Source organism: Podarcis erhardii, assembly GCF_964252035.2.
Source record: "Podarcis erhardii genome assembly, chromosome: 2".
NCBI lineage: Eukaryota > Metazoa > Chordata > Lepidosauria > Squamata > Lacertidae > Podarcis > Podarcis erhardii.
This window is the reverse complement of record NC_138498.1, coordinates 115,847,542-115,864,314: the sequence shown is the minus strand read 5'-3', so window position 1 is coordinate 115,864,314 and position 16,773 is coordinate 115,847,542. Positions and strand designations below refer to the sequence as shown.

The 16,773-nt window shown below is 42.7% G+C and overlaps 1 protein-coding gene across 3 annotated transcripts in view; it reads left to right on the top strand.

Annotated features, from left to right (window-relative positions):
• The first annotated feature begins 5,623 nt into the window (after nt 1-5,623).
• Nucleotides 5,624-16,773, top strand: part of LOC309336748 (uncharacterized protein) — a 56,032-nt gene continuing 44,882 nt past the window's right edge. The window contains exon 1 of one of the 3 annotated variants that reach the window (XM_081853010.1): nt 5,624-5,823. The gene's annotated coding sequence lies outside the window, so the exon portion shown is untranslated. Of the gene's footprint in view, nt 5,828-16,773 lie in introns of all 3 variants that reach the window. The other 2 variants (XM_081853011.1, XM_081853008.1) reach the window with 2 other exon arrangements.

Below are 16,773 nucleotides of genomic sequence, written 5' to 3'. Positions count from 1 at the left end.
AGGATCTTTGCATTGGGTCACCCCAAATTCACCATCAGATCACATAGCACGTCCATGGCTATAGCCTGCACCAAAAAAATCACGCACCCACTGTTGCCTGGGGCTGCAATGGTGCAAAAACGTAGTTACAAAGCACAGATGCACATGGATTCTCAGGATTTTTGCATTGGGCTACCCCAAACTCACCGTCAAATCACATGTCTGTGGCCACAGCATGAAGCACAAAAATGATACATCCACTGTTTCATTCAGAATTTTTTTCTTGTTTTCCTCCTCAAAAAACTATGTGTGTGTTATGGTCAGGTGCGTGTAAGAACAAAGAGGGCGAATTCTTCCATATGTGGTGGACGTGCGAGATTCTCAAGAAATTTTGGGAAGCTATTTATAATGAATTAAAAAAAATTCTCAAATATACGTTCGTCAAAAAACCTGAAGCCTTCCTGCTAGGGATAATTGGTAAGGATATTAAAGAAGAAGATAGGACCGCTAGAACCCTCATAGCACAGTACTGGAAAACACCAAAAATCCCAACATTAAAAGAGTGGCAATTTAAATTATTGGACTATTTAGAATTGGCAAAATTGACACAGAAAATAAGAAATCAAAAACGTATAAAATTTAGTAACGATTGGGATAAATTTAGAATATACATGGAAATAGAGACAAGGGGAAAATCAAAATGTTAATCAGAAATATATATGTATCCAAAAAAAAAATCACAGTAGGCATGAGATAACGCTTACTACGTTATAAATTTTATCTTGGAATAGATACAGCAGATAGATAACTAAGATAATATTATCCGAAATCGAGATAAAGGGAAGTCGATAAATGTTGTTGTAAAATTAATGTTAAGTTGTGTTGTTTATGTTGTATGTATTGTATGTCTTTCTCTCCCTTTTTTTTTCTTTTTTATGTTTGTTTTATTCATTTTTTTTGTATGTCTGTGAAACATATTTATGCAAAACTCAATAAAAATTAAAAAAAAAAAAAGAATGTGGAAAGAGCTTCAGTAAAAGTGGAGACCTTAGCATACACCAGCGAATTCACACGGGGGAGAAACCATTTAAATGTACTGAATGTGGAAAAAGCTTCAACAGGAAGGATAAACTTACATTACATTGGCAAAGCTTTAGTCAATATGGAACCTTAGGAAACATCCACTAATTTACATGGGGAGGTCTTAATACAGTGGTACCTCGGGTTAAGTACTTAATTCATTCCGGAGGTCTATTCTTAACCTGAAACTGTTCTTAACCTGAAGCACCACTTTAGCTATTCGGGTCTCCTGCTGCTTTCACGCCGCCACCACACGATTTCCATTCTCACCCTGAAGCAAAGTTCTTAACCCGAGGTACTATTTCTGGGTTAGTTAGCACAGTCTGTAACCTGAAGCTTATGTAACCTGAAGCGTATGTAATCCGAGGTACCACTGTATAGTACTTTCTAGAGCAGCCTTTCTCAACCTGTGGGCCCCCAGATGTTGCTGAACTACAACTCCCATCACCCCTAGCTGCAAGGCCAGAGCTCAGGGATGATGAGAGTTGTAGTCCAACAACCTCTGGGGACCCACAGGTTGAGAATTGCTGCTCTAGAGGGTTTTCTGTTGGAATTATTAGATTGTCTGCGAAGGCTCTGACCTTATAGGCCCTTTGTCCAACTTTAATTCCTTCTATTCTAGGGTCTTCTCTTACTGCTCTCAAAAACACTTCCGGAAGTGTGGTAAAGAGGAGAGGAGAAAGAGGGCATCCCTGTCATGTTCCCTTAGAGATATTAAAAGCTTCTGATGTTTCACCATTTATAATTAGTCTGACCTTTTGGGAATTATAAATCGCTTTTATACCACTACATATTTTCTCACCCAAACTCATCATTTCCAAAGTGTTTTGCATGAATGCCCCTGAAACATTATCCAGTGCTTTCTCCGCATCCACCAAGATCAGGGCAGCCTTTTTATCTGGTCTCATTTCTAGGTATTCTATTGTATCTACTACCAATCTTACGTTGCTGTAAATTTGTCTTCTGCGTAGGAAGCCTGACTGATCATTCTTTATTAATTTTGCCAGGATCTTTTTCAATTTATTGGCTAATTTTTTGGCAAATAATTTATAATCTGAATTTAGAAATGAGATTGGTCTATAAGTTTTAATTTACTCTAAATTGGATCCATATTTCAGTATCAATTTAATTAGGGCCTCTTGCCATGATTCTGGCACTTGTCCTCCTCCTAAAATTTTGTTCATTATTTTTTCTAACACCGGTAATATGGTCTCTTCAAATTTTTTGTAATTCATTAAAGAAATACCATCTGGACCAGGGACCATTCTTAGAAGTCACAATTCCTTCTTTTATTTCATTAATATTAATAGGGGCATTTAAGTATTTCTATTCTTTCTCTTATTTTTGCCAGTCTATTGTTTATAAAAAAATAATAATCCTATTTTTTCGTCAAGTTCTTCCAGCTCACTTCCATTTCTGTTGTTGTTTTGCAGGAGATTTACCGGTAGTTAATGTGAAAGCACAAAAGAACCACAAAGAATCTTGAAGCAGGTTACACATTTATTCCAGTTCAGTCTTTGGTTACTGACATTTCTATTCCACAACCCTATCCACCTAGCAGACTGCCTCTGTCCCCTGGCCCTACAAGCCCATCAGTAACATTTTCTGCAGAGACACTGGGGATTGTTCCATGACAGTTGTCACTTGCTGACAATGCAGAAGGAGGCCACCTTGGTGCACCCAGAAGATACCAGGTTTTGGTTGTAGTTACGTCTATACAAAGTGCATAGCCTTTGACCCTCCATAAAGAAATGGGGAGGAATGAGGAGCCTAAATAGCTGACTAGAAGGAAAGGTACCCTGGTAAGCTTCTGCCGATTCTTGAGGGGCTTTGTATCATTTAACTTCAAAATGTGGAAAATGTTTGTGGGGCCTCCTCCTCCCCCTGTTGCTTCTGATGAGTGGGGCCCTGGATATCTGCCCCAAACGTTTGCCTTGATGGTAGCAGGATGGGAGAAGTCAAGTGCCAAGAATCAAAAAGGAAAAGTATTTTCTGCATCTTTCTTGATTGAAATGGGTATGTCTGAAACCTCAGATAAAGTTCATGTTGACAGTATCAAAACCCAGTATTCATAACCCAGTTAATATATTTATTACTGCTGATATAAAGAGTCTATCCTTCAGAGAAATAAGGTGATATTCCATACAATATAATGCTGTCCCAAACAAACACTTTAACCAGATCTGCTTATCCTTTCTCCGACTGCTCCTTTTCTGGATCAAACTCCACAGCTAATCTGTCTAGCTCCTGCTGCTGCTGCTGCTGCTGCCTGTCACTGTTCCTATGTCTCTGGAGTGTTTCTTTGAGGAGAATACAGGACGCTGCAAAAGACATCGTGTGTAATGAGTGTGCAATAAGGTAGACAGAGGCTGAGCCCTCCCTGTAATGCAAACAGGGAGACTTCTGTCCAGGAGATTTCTGTATAAAAAATTCTTTGCTGAGGTGGAAGTGGGGACTAAGTGTTATGTATTGAAGTTCTCACCCTGGCCACCAGGGGTATTGTGTATATAGTTTTCACTGAGGTCCATATCAATTAATTTCGGCGGGAGACCCTGGCTTGTTCAAATTCAAAATCCTTTATTAGGCATAGCACACCACACATAAATAACATAATACAATATAATATAAAATAATAATACAACGCAACATCATCACCTACCATTAACAACCACTAAGTCTCCTTATCATGGCCCATTCTTTCTTCATGGACAGCTCTTAAAAATTCGGCCGCTATTAAAGTAATTTGATCATCGCTGTCCGCCAGCATGTCCTGAACAGTTGGTTGAGTAAAAGTCTGTTTATTGAATTTTAGGGCCTCATACAATTGAATTCTGGCATAACTGCCAAAATCACAGGAGAAGAATATATGTTCTAGAGTATCTAGTTCCTTTTTACTGCATTTGCAGAGACGCTCTGATTCTGGGATAGCTAAATATCTTCCTCTCACTACCGCCGAGGGAAACATGTTAAATCTGGCCAACATAAACAGCCTACATGATTCATGTTGGCTTGTTGTTGTTACAATGTTGGCAGCCAGCTGCCTATAAAAGCAGGGCGGTTGAGCTGTTTTAGACCAGTTCAGTTCCACCTTAGTATAAACAACCACTTGGAGAAATCTCTGTGTCGTCTGCCATATCCACCCACAATTTAATACTAAGTGAGGTTGGAGTGGAACCATGTTTACATGAACATGAGAAGGCAAAATATGCTCTGTGTTTAAATATTTATTAAAATAATTTATTCTGTTACCCAGAAGAGTTATTTTTTGCCGTAAACTACTTCATACATTGTAAGAAGTGGGTCCTGAGACCCTTGATCCCCTTCCTTAAAACACCATCTCAACAAAATTGGTGAAGCAGTAAAGAGTTTATTGAGGACTAAAGGTAAAGGTAAAGAGACCCCTGACCATTAGGTCCAGTCGTGACCGACTCTGGGGCACTCATCTCACTTTACTGGCCGAGGGAGCCTGCGTACAGCTTCTGGGTCATGTGGCCAGCATGACTAAGCTGCTTCTGGTGAACCAGCGCAGTGCACGGAAACGCCATTTACATCCATCTGAAGAATATTGGAGAAGCAAATAAAGAGTTTATTGAGGACAATAGGTAAAGGTAAAGGGACCCCTGACCGTGAGGTCCTGTTGAGGATGACACTGGGGTTGTGGTGCTCATCTCACTTTACTGGCCGAGGGAGCCAGCGTGCCGCTTCCGGGTCATGTGGCCAGCATGACTAAGCCGCTTCTGGCGAACCAGAGCAGTGCACGGAAACGGCATTTACCTTCCCGCTGGAGCGGTATGTAATAAAAAAAATTTAAGGTCTTATATATATAATAAATGTTCATAAATGTACCAACCAAGCACATACATAGACATGTGGACCACATGTCTGGAGCAGCACAGGAAAAGCAACAACATTCAAACTTCTGCTGTAGACCACCTTTTCTGTGATGTATGTATGATGTATAGAGGGGTGGTCTTGAGCTCCAGCGCAGGGAATTTAAAAGGGCTATATAAGGGCAGGCACACCTTTGTTCTGGGTCCTCCTCCTTTCTCCTCCATGTGAGGGGAGCACCCTGTTGCAACAGTTCAATAAAGATCAGGCTTACTAGCTGCTTTACTTCTCAATATTCTCTGGTTGGCCTCTTATTTTCTCCAACTGATGGAGAACCTGCAAAGGCTCTTGTGTCCCCCATAAGGGAATAAGGACAGATTTTGTTTACAACAGGTACCTATTTATCTTCTTGCAATTTGTGCTTTCGAACTGCTAGGTTGGCAGGAGCAGAGACAGAGCAACGGGAGCTCACCCCATTGCAGGGATTCAAACTGTCAACCTTCTGATTGGCAAGCCCTAGGCTTTGTGGTTTAACCCACAGCTCCACCAGCCTCCCTTATTGAGGACAATATGGGGCTCCAAAGCAGGCACAGTCCAACTGGGGCACAGAATGAGTTTATATTCCCTCTGCACACGTTCCCTCCCTCGTCTTCCCATTGGTTGGGTGCTGCAAGGTTTTCCTTCCCCCCCGATTTTCACATAACAGACAAGAGGCTGAGACATCTTCCTCCCGGGAGTTGCCTCCACTTCCAGCTTCACCAGCAGAGATAATCTCCGGGCTTGCAAAGGAGGGAGGGGAGGAGGCGGGAAGCGGGGCTGTATTGTGCGGAGGCGGAGGAGGGGCGTCTTCCTAATCAAGCCTCCTAATTAAGCGCCCTCACTTCCTGCCTCCCACGCGGGGGCTCCCATTCCCGCCCCCGCTGCCCGGGATTTCGGGTGAGTGCAAAGCCAATGGCGGGGAAGGAGGGAAGGGGCTTTGCGAGGGGGTCCAGGATGAGAAGCCCCGGACGGGGAGAGGCGGCCCTGCACGAGATCCGGGCGGGGAGAAGAGAAGGGAGGAAAGGGAGCTGTTCTCTTAAAGGGGGCCTGGAAGGGGGGGGGGGGAGAAGCTTCAGCCTGCAGGGATCTGGTGCAAAGGGAGTTGCAGGGAAGGAGGCGGGAAAGGGGAGAGGGGTGGGCATTGCTGGCCACGATTGCCTTAATAAAAGTATTAATTTTAATTTTAATAAAGGCCCCTCGGAGGAGGACCTTATCTTTGGGCAACAGGCGAAAGCAGGGGTTTGGCTCATTAAACAATCTATGGACTTCACAACTGAATTGGGGGGGCGGGAGGGTTGTCGTTTTTTATTTCTTATTCTGCTATGCATCTCTGTGTTTTTCTCTTGTAAGCCGCCCTGTGATCTTTGGAAGAAGGGCAGTATAGAAATGTGAAGAATAGCTGTAAAAATAGGAAGCCCTCTTGCGGTCAAGGGAGAGGTTGGGACAGAGTCTCTGATCAGCATGCATAACAGGATGGGCTTAGGAGGGAATAATACTAATAAGAATAACAATAAATAATTCATTACTTGCCCCCTGCCCATCTGACTGTGTTGCCTCAGCCAATCTGGGTGGCTTCCAACAAAAACACCCCCAAATTTAAAACATTGCAAACTTCTGCCAGCAGAAGACTTCCATTTTGTAGAAATGGCCTTTGAATTTAAAGAAACGCCCTCTTTAAGGAACCACGTGGTGTAAACGTGTATGTTGTCCTCTAGGTCCAAACACATAGTAAGAGCAAGCAGTGCTCCAAAGCGCTTCTCTGGTGAACTTGCCTTCTAAGTTGTTTACTCCTGACGAAAGTTCCTGTTTCCGAAAAGGACTGGAGGGGGGGTCTCCTCACCACTTTTAACCCCCCCCCCACTCCCACCGCATGGAAGGCAGAGGACGTGTTCATTCACAATCCCAGTAAACCATGTGTGTATCTGAAGTGAACCAGGCGTTGCAGCTCCTTCCCGTCTCACTGGGCTGCTGCAAGAAAAGACAGCAGAGGAGGAAAGGGATGGGTTTGAAGGCTCTTCCTGCCTCTCTCCCCTGAGCAACAAGAGCAAAGGGTGTTTGCAGGGCAGGAGGGTAGAGGAGGAGGATGCAGTGAGGGCAGAGGGAGCAGTGGGCGGATCCCCCGCCTCTCCCAGGGGGTCCAGATGCAAGCAAGGGGCTTCCTTCTTCTCCATGCAAGGGCCACCCATGTATTCAGAGCAGTCCTTTGCAGATTAACTCTTAAGTTCCATGGGATCTACTCTTAGGCCACTAATGTCATACCATCCCAGCCTTAGGAAGGGAGGTGGGACAGGCAGGTGAAAGAAATTGCCAAAGGTGTTTGAAAATGAGTGGGGGCTCCTGGGAATTGGTCTTTTTGTATGCAACAACTGCAGTAAGGATGCTGATTGGCAAGGGATAGAAAGGAGATAAAATTCCATCAGAAGAGGAGTGGCAAGTAAAAATCCTTCAATATATAGAAGTAGCATAGATGATGGAAAAGATAAGAAATCGATCGACCCAAAAGTTTAAAAGGGAATGAGAAAGCTATAGATAATATTTAAAACAACAGTGTCCTCTTATAAAAACTTTAGAATGCTTCAAATAACTCTCATAATTGAATAAGGTACAAAGAATTCAGACAAGATTTAACAAAGATAAAGTTTATTGAAAAATATAGGCAAGTAATTAAGAAAATTGCCAACCTACAGTTTGAAAGAACGTCAAAGTGCAAGTAGATAAATAGGTACCACTCTGGCAGGAGGGTAAATGGCGTTTCCATGCGCTACTTTAGTTCGCCAGAAGCGGCTTAGTCATGCTGGCCACATGACCCGGAAGCTGAGTGCAGACAAACGCCGGCTCCCTCCGCCAGTAAAGCGAGATGAGCATTGCAACCCCAGAATCATGCGTGACTGGACCTAATGGTCAGGGGTACCTTTACCTAATTAAGAAAATAAATAACCTATATCAAGGAATTCGGAAGTTGATGGCTGGAATAATTTTGTGCATTAGTGATGTATTGTTCTATTTCTTTTTGTAAGAAATGTATTGTGCTTTTTTGTTTTGTTTCTTTTCCTTTTTATAAGCTTTTGTTGTGTGTGTGTGTGTTGATTTTAAACCTATAAAGATTGAATAAACAAAATAAATAAAAAAGGAAGGGAGGTGATGAAAGGAATTGCCAAAGGTGATCGAAAATGGGTGGGGGCTCTTGCGAAGGGGGTGCCCAGTTGGGGCTTCTCCAGGGGCAGCAGAATGTCTTGGGCAGGAGAATCCCTGCAGGGGCTCTCAGACTCCCTTGGCTTCTTCTTCCCTCCCTCCCTCCCAGGAAGCTGCAACTTGCTCTGGCTTCTGCGCTCCTCAGGAAGCTGAACCTGCAAACCTAGCTGAGACTGAACCTGCAAGCCAAGCCAGGATGGAAGGAGGAAGATGGACGGGTGACCTGGTCAGGCTGTCTCCCGCATCCCTCCCCACAACCTCTGAGCATTCCCTCCCAGGACCCTTCAAGAAATCTGGTGAGTTCCAAGGGAGAGGAGATGGGGACAGGGATAGAAGGATGGTGGAGGGAGAAAGAGGAAAAGATGGAGAGGAGACAAATGGAAGGAAGTTCATGACATTAAGGAGGAGGGGGGTGAGGCCTTCTCCAAAGCAGCTCCTTGTTTCTTGAATCCCTATCATAAAGTGGTGGGGGCAGATTTTCTTCCTCCAGGATTTTAAATCTTAGGAGTTACAGTGGTTTTGGAACCACTGGTACCATTATGGTACTCAAACATAATCGGTTCCGAAAGTCTTCCGAAACTAAAGTGTTCCAAAACCAAGGAACGCTTTCCCATAGAAAGTAATGCAAAATGGATTAATCCGTTCCAGACTTTTAAAAACAACCCCCAAAACAGCAATTTAACATGAATTTTACTATCTAACAAGACCATCTTTAAATCTTAGGCGTTACAGTGGTACCTCGGTTCTCAAACTTAATCGGTTCCAGAAGTGTTCCAAACCCGAAGCGTTCCAAAACTAAGGCGTGCTTTCCCGTAGAAAGTAATGCAAAATGGATTAATCAATTTACTATCTAACAACCATTGATCCATAAAAAGAAAGCAATAATCAATGTTCTGTACCATAAAATAAATAAGGCAGCTTTGTAGATGATAAAAATTAAAACTAATTTTTTTTTGTAACTGTACTGATGATAGTCAGTGTTTGAATGGGGAGTTTTTATCCCTTTCCACAGTCAATCAATCAATAAATCAATCATAAAACAAAAAAACAAGCCTCAGTCAAAAATGAAAAAGCCACACAAACAGAAACGCAAAAAATAGGAAAAAACTAAAGCACCAAATGTCACCTCAGAACACTGCAACCAGAAACGGCTTTAATATTGATGGGGGGGAGCTTAAATTAGCTGTGCAGGGGAACAAATGGGATGAAAAAAGCCTTGATTACGATGGAGACGACTTAAATTAGGTGCTCAAGGGTAAAACGGAATGAAAAAAAGCCTTGGATGGGGGGCACTTAAATTTACTGCCCAACAGTAAAAATGGAGCTCAGGAGCACGTTTGGTTTCCGAGGCATACTTCAAAAACAGGAGCACCTATTTCTGGGTTTGCAAATGATGAATCAACAGAAACATAGTCAATCTGTGGACTTCCCTTTTTTTGAAATATTTTTATTGGTTTTGACAAATACAAGTTTATATCAAAAGACATTTATATAATCATTTCATGAGATTCTCTGAATCACATGACTTCGCTCCATCCCTTTCATGGGTCCTTATATTAATTTTTCCAAAACTACATACAGTGGTACCTCCGGTTGCAAACAGGATCTGTTCCGGAGCTCCAGATGGATCCCGAGGTTTTTGCAAACCGGAGGACCGCTTCTGCACACGCACGCAGCGCAATAGAGTGCTTCTACACATGTGAGTGGCAAAACGCGGAAAAATACCAGAGGGTTACGTAACACGAGGTACCACTGTATAGATACATCTCCACAGTTTTCATTTATCTAAATTGACCATAAACTTATTTACAAGAGATTCCTAAAGTCCAGCTAACGTTTTGATTTGCGTGCAGTAATCTCATAGGTCAATTATAATTTTCCCCCATTCTTTTTTAAAGTCCTTGTTTTCTTGATTCCTGAGTCTCACGGCTAATTTTGCCATTTCGGCAGAGTCCAGAAGTTTGGCTTGCCATTCTTCCCTAGTTGGGATTATTGCATCTTTCTATCGTTGGAATAATAACATCTGTGCAGCTGTTGTCGCATACATAGTCTTTCCTGGTCTTTTGGGATCTCAGTACCTGTACTTCCAAATAAATAAACTTCTAGGTTATTAACAACTTTTATTTTAAACATTTTTAAAAAATTCATTATATACCATTTCCCGAAATGATACTGTTATCTTACATGACCACCACATATAGCAAAAGGTACCCACTTCTTCTTTACATTTCCAGCAGATATTTGAACTTACTAGGAGTCAAATACCACCAGTACATCATTTTCATGTAGTTTTCTTTCAATGTACAGCAAGCTGTGAATTTCAGATTTGTTTTCCAAAGCCTCTCCCAATCTGCCATTTGTATGTTATGTCCTAAGTCCCTTTCCCATTTCGTCATAACTGATTTGACCTGTTCATCCTTTGTATACCATTCTAGGAGCAAGTTATACATCTTAGACAGATCTTTTTATGTTACTTGCTAAGAGTTCTTTTTGAAATTGTGATGTCTCATAATTAAACCTTTCTTTTTGTCTATCTTAAAGATATCGTTTAGTTGATGGTACTGTAACCAGTCGGTTACAGCTTCCCTTATCTCTTCAAAATCTTTTAATTTCAGTTGGTTTTCAACTTCAGTTAACAGCTCTGTATAAGTCGGCCGATTACTTCTCATATTCAATTTTTTTCAGAGATATTGCTTCCAAGGGAGAAAGCCACCAGGGTTTTTTACTAAAGCAAATTTTTATACTTCTCTCATACCCTACAAATTGTTTTTCTTACTATATGGTTCTGAAAAGCTCTATGCACCTTGGCCTTTTCCTACCATAAATATGCATGCTATCCATTATTTGTGTCCTTCCAGATCTAAAATACAGTATCTGTGTTTTCCAATGTAATCCATTCCTGGTTCTAGCAGATACAGGATATTTCATAATAAAGTTTCAAACCCGGCAGGGCAAAATCTCCTCTGTCTCTTACATCTCTTAATAATTTATTTTTAATCCTTGATTTTGTCCCTTGGATAGCTTGAAAAAGAGGATTAGACTGATGTCTGTGCTCTACCCTCACGGTCCTAGGCAATAATGCTTCTTGATACTAGTTCCTGGAAAGCACAGGAAGGCAGAGGGCTCTTGTACTCAAATCCTGCTTGCTGGTTTCCTACAGGCATTTAGTTGACAACTGTGAGAACAGGATGCTGGACTAGGTGGGCCTTTGCCCAAATGAGAAGGCTCTTCTTATATTCTAATACAGGCATCCCCAAACTTGGCCCTCCAGGTGTTTTGGGACTACAACTCCCATCATCCATAGCTAACAGGACCAGTGGTCTGGGATGATGTGAATTGTAGTCCCAAAACATCTGGAGGGCCAAGTTTGGGGGTGCCTGTTCTAAGATATTGCAATATTTCTACAGTTACATGTGGCACAGTAATACGAAAATTTGACTTCTTAGTCATAGGAGAGACTGCTACTTGAGCCTCTGATCCTTTCCTCCCTGGACAAAGAGAAATACAGGGATGTGTCTAAGAAGCCAATTCCACCACAGATTATAAAATAATGTAGTTTATTAAGTGTGAATGATCATGTGTTTTTCTTGCCATTAACTCACCTGCATTCCTAAAAGTTTGGAACATAGAGGACAGTGGAGAAAGGGGACAGTGTTAAAATAAGAGAAGGTGCATACTGGGACTGACATGTGTTCAGTTCCTTTCTTGTCTTTCTTGAAAGTCTTAACAGGATTCTCTTCCCCCTCCCCCACTCCCAAACAGGTGAGGAAGATGATGGCCAGAATTCTATGGAGCCATCTGTGAATTCATTGGGAAGAACAAAGAAACAGTTTAAATGCATGGAATGTGGGATGTGTTTTAGTCACAGTGGAAGACTGAGGACACATAAACGAATTCACATAGAGGAGAAACCATTTAAATGTAAGGACTATCAAAAGAGATTCAGGGAAAATGGAACTCTTAGAAAACATCAACGAACTCACACAGTGGATAAACCATTTGAATGTATTGAATGTGCAAAGTGCTTCAGTCGAAATGGAAAGCTTAGAATACACCAACGAACTCACACGGGGGAGAAACCATTTCAATGTATTGAATGTGGAAAGAGCTTCAGTGAAAGTAGAGCACTAAGAAAACATCAACGAACTCACACGGGGGAGAAACCATTTAAATGTATAGAGTGTGGAAAGAGCTTCAGTAGAAGTGAACACCTTAGAATACACCAACGAACTCACACGGGGGAGAAACCATTTGAATGTATTGAATGCGGAAAGTGCTTCAGTGTAAATGGAAACCTTATAAATCATCAACGAACTCACACGGGAGAGAAACCATTTGAATGTATTGAATGTGGAAAGTGCTTCAGTCGAGATGGAACACTTAGAATACACCAACTAACTCACACGGGGGAGAAACCATTTAAATGTATTGAATGTGGAAAGTGCTTCAGTCGATATGGAACACTTAGAATGCACCAACGAACTCACACAGGGGAGAAACCATTTAAATGTATTGAATGTGGAAAGAGCTTCAGTGAAAGTGGAGCACTAAGAAAACATCAACAAACTCACACGGGGGAGAAACCATTTAAATGTATTGAATGTGGAAAGAGCTTCAGTAGAAGTGAACATCTTAGAATACACCAACGAACTCACACAGGGGAGAAACCATTTAAATGTATTGAATGTGGAAAGAGCTTCAGTCACAATGGACACCTTAGAAGCCATCAACTAACTCACACGGGCGAGAAACCATTTAAATGTACTGAATGTGGAAAGAGCTTCAGTGAAAGTGGAGACCTTAGAGTACACCACCGAACTCACACGGGGGAGAAACCATTTGAATGTACTGAATGTGGAAAGAGCTTCAGTGAAAGTGGAAACCTTAGAAGACACCAACGAACTCACACGGGGGAGAAACCATTTGAATGTATTGAATGTGGAAAGAGCTTCAGTCGAAATGGAACACTTAGAATACACCAACAAACTCACACAGGGGAGACACCATTTAAATGTATTGAATGTGGAAAGAGCTTCAGTCAATATGGACACCTTAGAATACACCAACGAACTCACACAGGAGAGAAACCATTTAAATGTATTGAATGTGGAAAGAGCTTCAGTCAAAATGGACACCTTAGAAGCCATCAACTAACTCACACAGGGGAGAAACCATTTAAATGTACTGAATGTGGAAAGTGCTTCAGTCAAAATAGAACACTTAGAATGCACCAACGAACTCACACAGGGGAGAAACCATTTAAATGTATTCAATGTGGAAAGAGCTTCAGTCGATACGGAAACCTTAGAAGCCATGAACTAACTCACATGGGGGAGAAACCATTTGAATGTATTGAATGTGGAAAGTGCTTCAGTCAAAATGGACACCTTAGAAGCCATCAACTAACTCACATGGAGGAGAAACCATTTAAGTGTACTGAATGTGGAAAGTGCTTCAGTCTATATGGAACACTTCGAATGCACCAACGAACTCACACAGGGGAGAAACAATTTAAATGTATTGAATGTGGAAAGAGCTTCAGTGAAAGTGGACACCTTAGAAAACACCAAAAAATTCACACGGTGAGAAACCATTTAAATGTATTGAATGTGGAAAGTGCTTCAGTCAAAATGGAACACTTAGAATACACCAACGAACTCACACAGGCAAGAAACCATTTAAATGCATTGAATGTGGAAAGAGCTTCAGTGAAAGTTGACACCTTAGAAGACACCTACAAACTCACACGGGGGAGAAACCATTTGAATGTATTGAATGTGGAAAGTGCTTCAGTCAAAATGGACACCTTAGAAGACACCAACAAACTCACACGTGGGAGAAACCATTTAAATGTACTGAATGTGGAAAGAGCTTCAGTCAAAATGGACACCTTAGGAAACATCAACGAACTCACACGGGAGAAACCATTTAAATGTACTGAATGTGGAAAGAATGTGGAAAGAGCTTCTTTCCATATCGACACCTTATAAGACACCAACTAACACATGGTGAAGAAACCATTTTAATGTATGGCATGTGGAAGGAGCTGCAGCAAAAGTTGAGCACTTAGAATACACCAGCTAACTCATACAGGGGAGAAACCATTGGAACGTATTGAATGTGGGACGAGCTTCAACAGGGAGGATAAACTTACATTACACTGGCGAACTCCCAAAGGGGAGTAGCTTAAGTCAATATGGAACCTTAGGAAACATCCGCTAACTCACATAGGGAAAACTAGATTTATGGAACGTGGGAAAAGCTTCAGAGGGAGTGGAGAACTTAATATTCATAAGATAATTCACATAGGCGAGAAACCATTTTTTAAAAAAAGAGAGAAACCATAAAAATGTATGGAGTTTTCCTCTCAGGTTTCCCAGATTGAAGATGATTGTCAAGTCTCTGGATGTACGGAAAAGAATTTAAATAATAAAAAAGAATTTCAATAATAATAATAATATTTTGTATTTGTACCATGCCCATCTGGCTGGATTTCCCCCGCCAATCTGGGTGGCTTTCAACAAAATATTGAAATACATTAGTCCTTCAGATATTAAAAGCTTCCCTAAACAGGACAGCCTTCAGATGTCTTTTAAAGTCTGGTGGCACATCTGGTGGGAAGGTATTCCACAGGGAGGGCACCACTACCAAGAAGGCCCTCTGCCTGGTTCCCTGTAACTTCACTTCTCACAGTGAGGGAACCGCCAGAAGGCTTTTGGTACTGGACCTCCATGTCCAGGCAGATCGATGGGGGTGGAGACTCTCCTCCCGTCACCAGTCTAGCTGCCGCATTCTGGATTAGTTGTTGTTTCCGGACCACTTACAAAGGTAGCTCCACGTAGAGTGCATTGCAGTACTCCAAGTGGGAGATAACTGGAGCATGCACTACTCTGGCAAGACAGTCTGTGTGCAGATAGGGTCTCAGCCTGCGTACCAGATGGAGCTGGTAAACAGCTGCCCTGGACACAGAATTGACCTGTGCCTCCATGGACAGCTATGAGTCCAAAATGACTCCCAGTCTGCGCACCTGGTCCTTTAGGGGCACAGTTACCCCATTCAGGACCAGGGAGTCCTCCACACCTGCCTGCCTCCTGTCCCTCCAAAACAGGACATCTGCCTTATCAGCATTCAACTTTAATATGTTAGCCACCATCCATCCTCCAACTGCCTCCAGGAACTCACACAGGACTTCCACCATCTTCACTGGTTCTGATTTGAAAGAGAGGTTGAGCTGGGTATCCGCATACTGATGAACATCCAGCCCAAACCCCCTGATCTCTCCCAGCGGCTTCATATAGATGTTGAAAAGCATGGGGAGAGGACGGAACCCTGAGGCACCCCACAAGTGAGAGCTCAGGGGTCTGAACACTGAACCCCCAACACCACTTTCTGAACACGCCCCAGTGTATAACAGTGCCTCTAGCTCCCAGCCCCTCTAGACGGTCCAGAAGAATGTTATGGCCGATGGTGTCAAAAGCCTCTGAAAGATCCAGCAGAACTAGGAAACGGCTCTCACCTTTGTCCCTAGCCCGCCGGAGATCATCGACCAGCGTGCCCAGGTCTGTTTCAGTCGCATGATGAGGCCTGAATCCCAACTGGAAGGGATCCAAATGGTCCACATCTTCCAGGCTTCCCTGGAGTTGTTCAGCAACCATCCACTCAATCACCTTGCCAAAGAATGGAAGATTTGAGACTGGGCGATAGTTGGCTGCATTGGCTGGGTCTAAAGATTTTTTTTTTTTAAGAAGCAATTTAATACAGTGGTTCCTCGGGTTAAATACGCTTCAGGTTACATACTCCGATAACCCAGAAATATTATCTCTGTTTAAGAACTTTCCTTCAGGATGAGAACAAAAATCGTACAGCGGCAGCAGGAGGCCCGATTAGCTAAAGTGGTGCTTCAGGTTAAGAACAGTTTCACGTTAAGAACAGACCTCCAGAATGAATTAAGTTCTTAACCAGAGGTACCACTGTAACTGCCTCTTTGAGTGTGTCTGGGAAGGCTCCCTCACAGAGAGAAGCATTCACCACCCCACAGAGCCCATCGCCCAGCCCTTCCCGGCTAGCTTTTATGAGCCAGGATGGGCAAGGATCAAGGAGACAGGTGGTTGGTTTCACTCGTCCAAGCAGCCTGTCCACATCCTTGGACGTAACAGATTGGCATTGATCCCACACAACCTTACTAGACAGGACTCTAGCACTCCCCAGCCCCCGCCCTGCTCCCACGGGGGAGTCTACCTCTCTGAATCTGAGTGACTTTATCTGCAAAAAAAACTTTGCAAAATCATTGCAGGAGATCATGTGCCCGTACCAGGCCCCATTGCATCAGATGGTTCCATTAAATTGCAAACCACCTGAAAGAGTCTCCTGCTGCTGTTTTCTGTAGATGCAATAGAGGGGGTGAAGAAGGTTTTCTTCACCTTTGCTATCGCCATTTGGTAGGATCAACGTTGAGCTCTAACCCATGTCCGGTCAGATTCAGAATGAGGTTTCTGCCACTGGTGCTCTAGCCGTCTCGTTGCCCTCAGATCCATGGAAAACCATGGGGCTGTCCGGGCTCCATGCAATTGGAGAGGGCGCTTTGGAGCCAGACAGTCAATAGTCCTGGTTAACTGCACATTCCAACGGGCCACCAGGGAATCAGCTGAAAGGCCA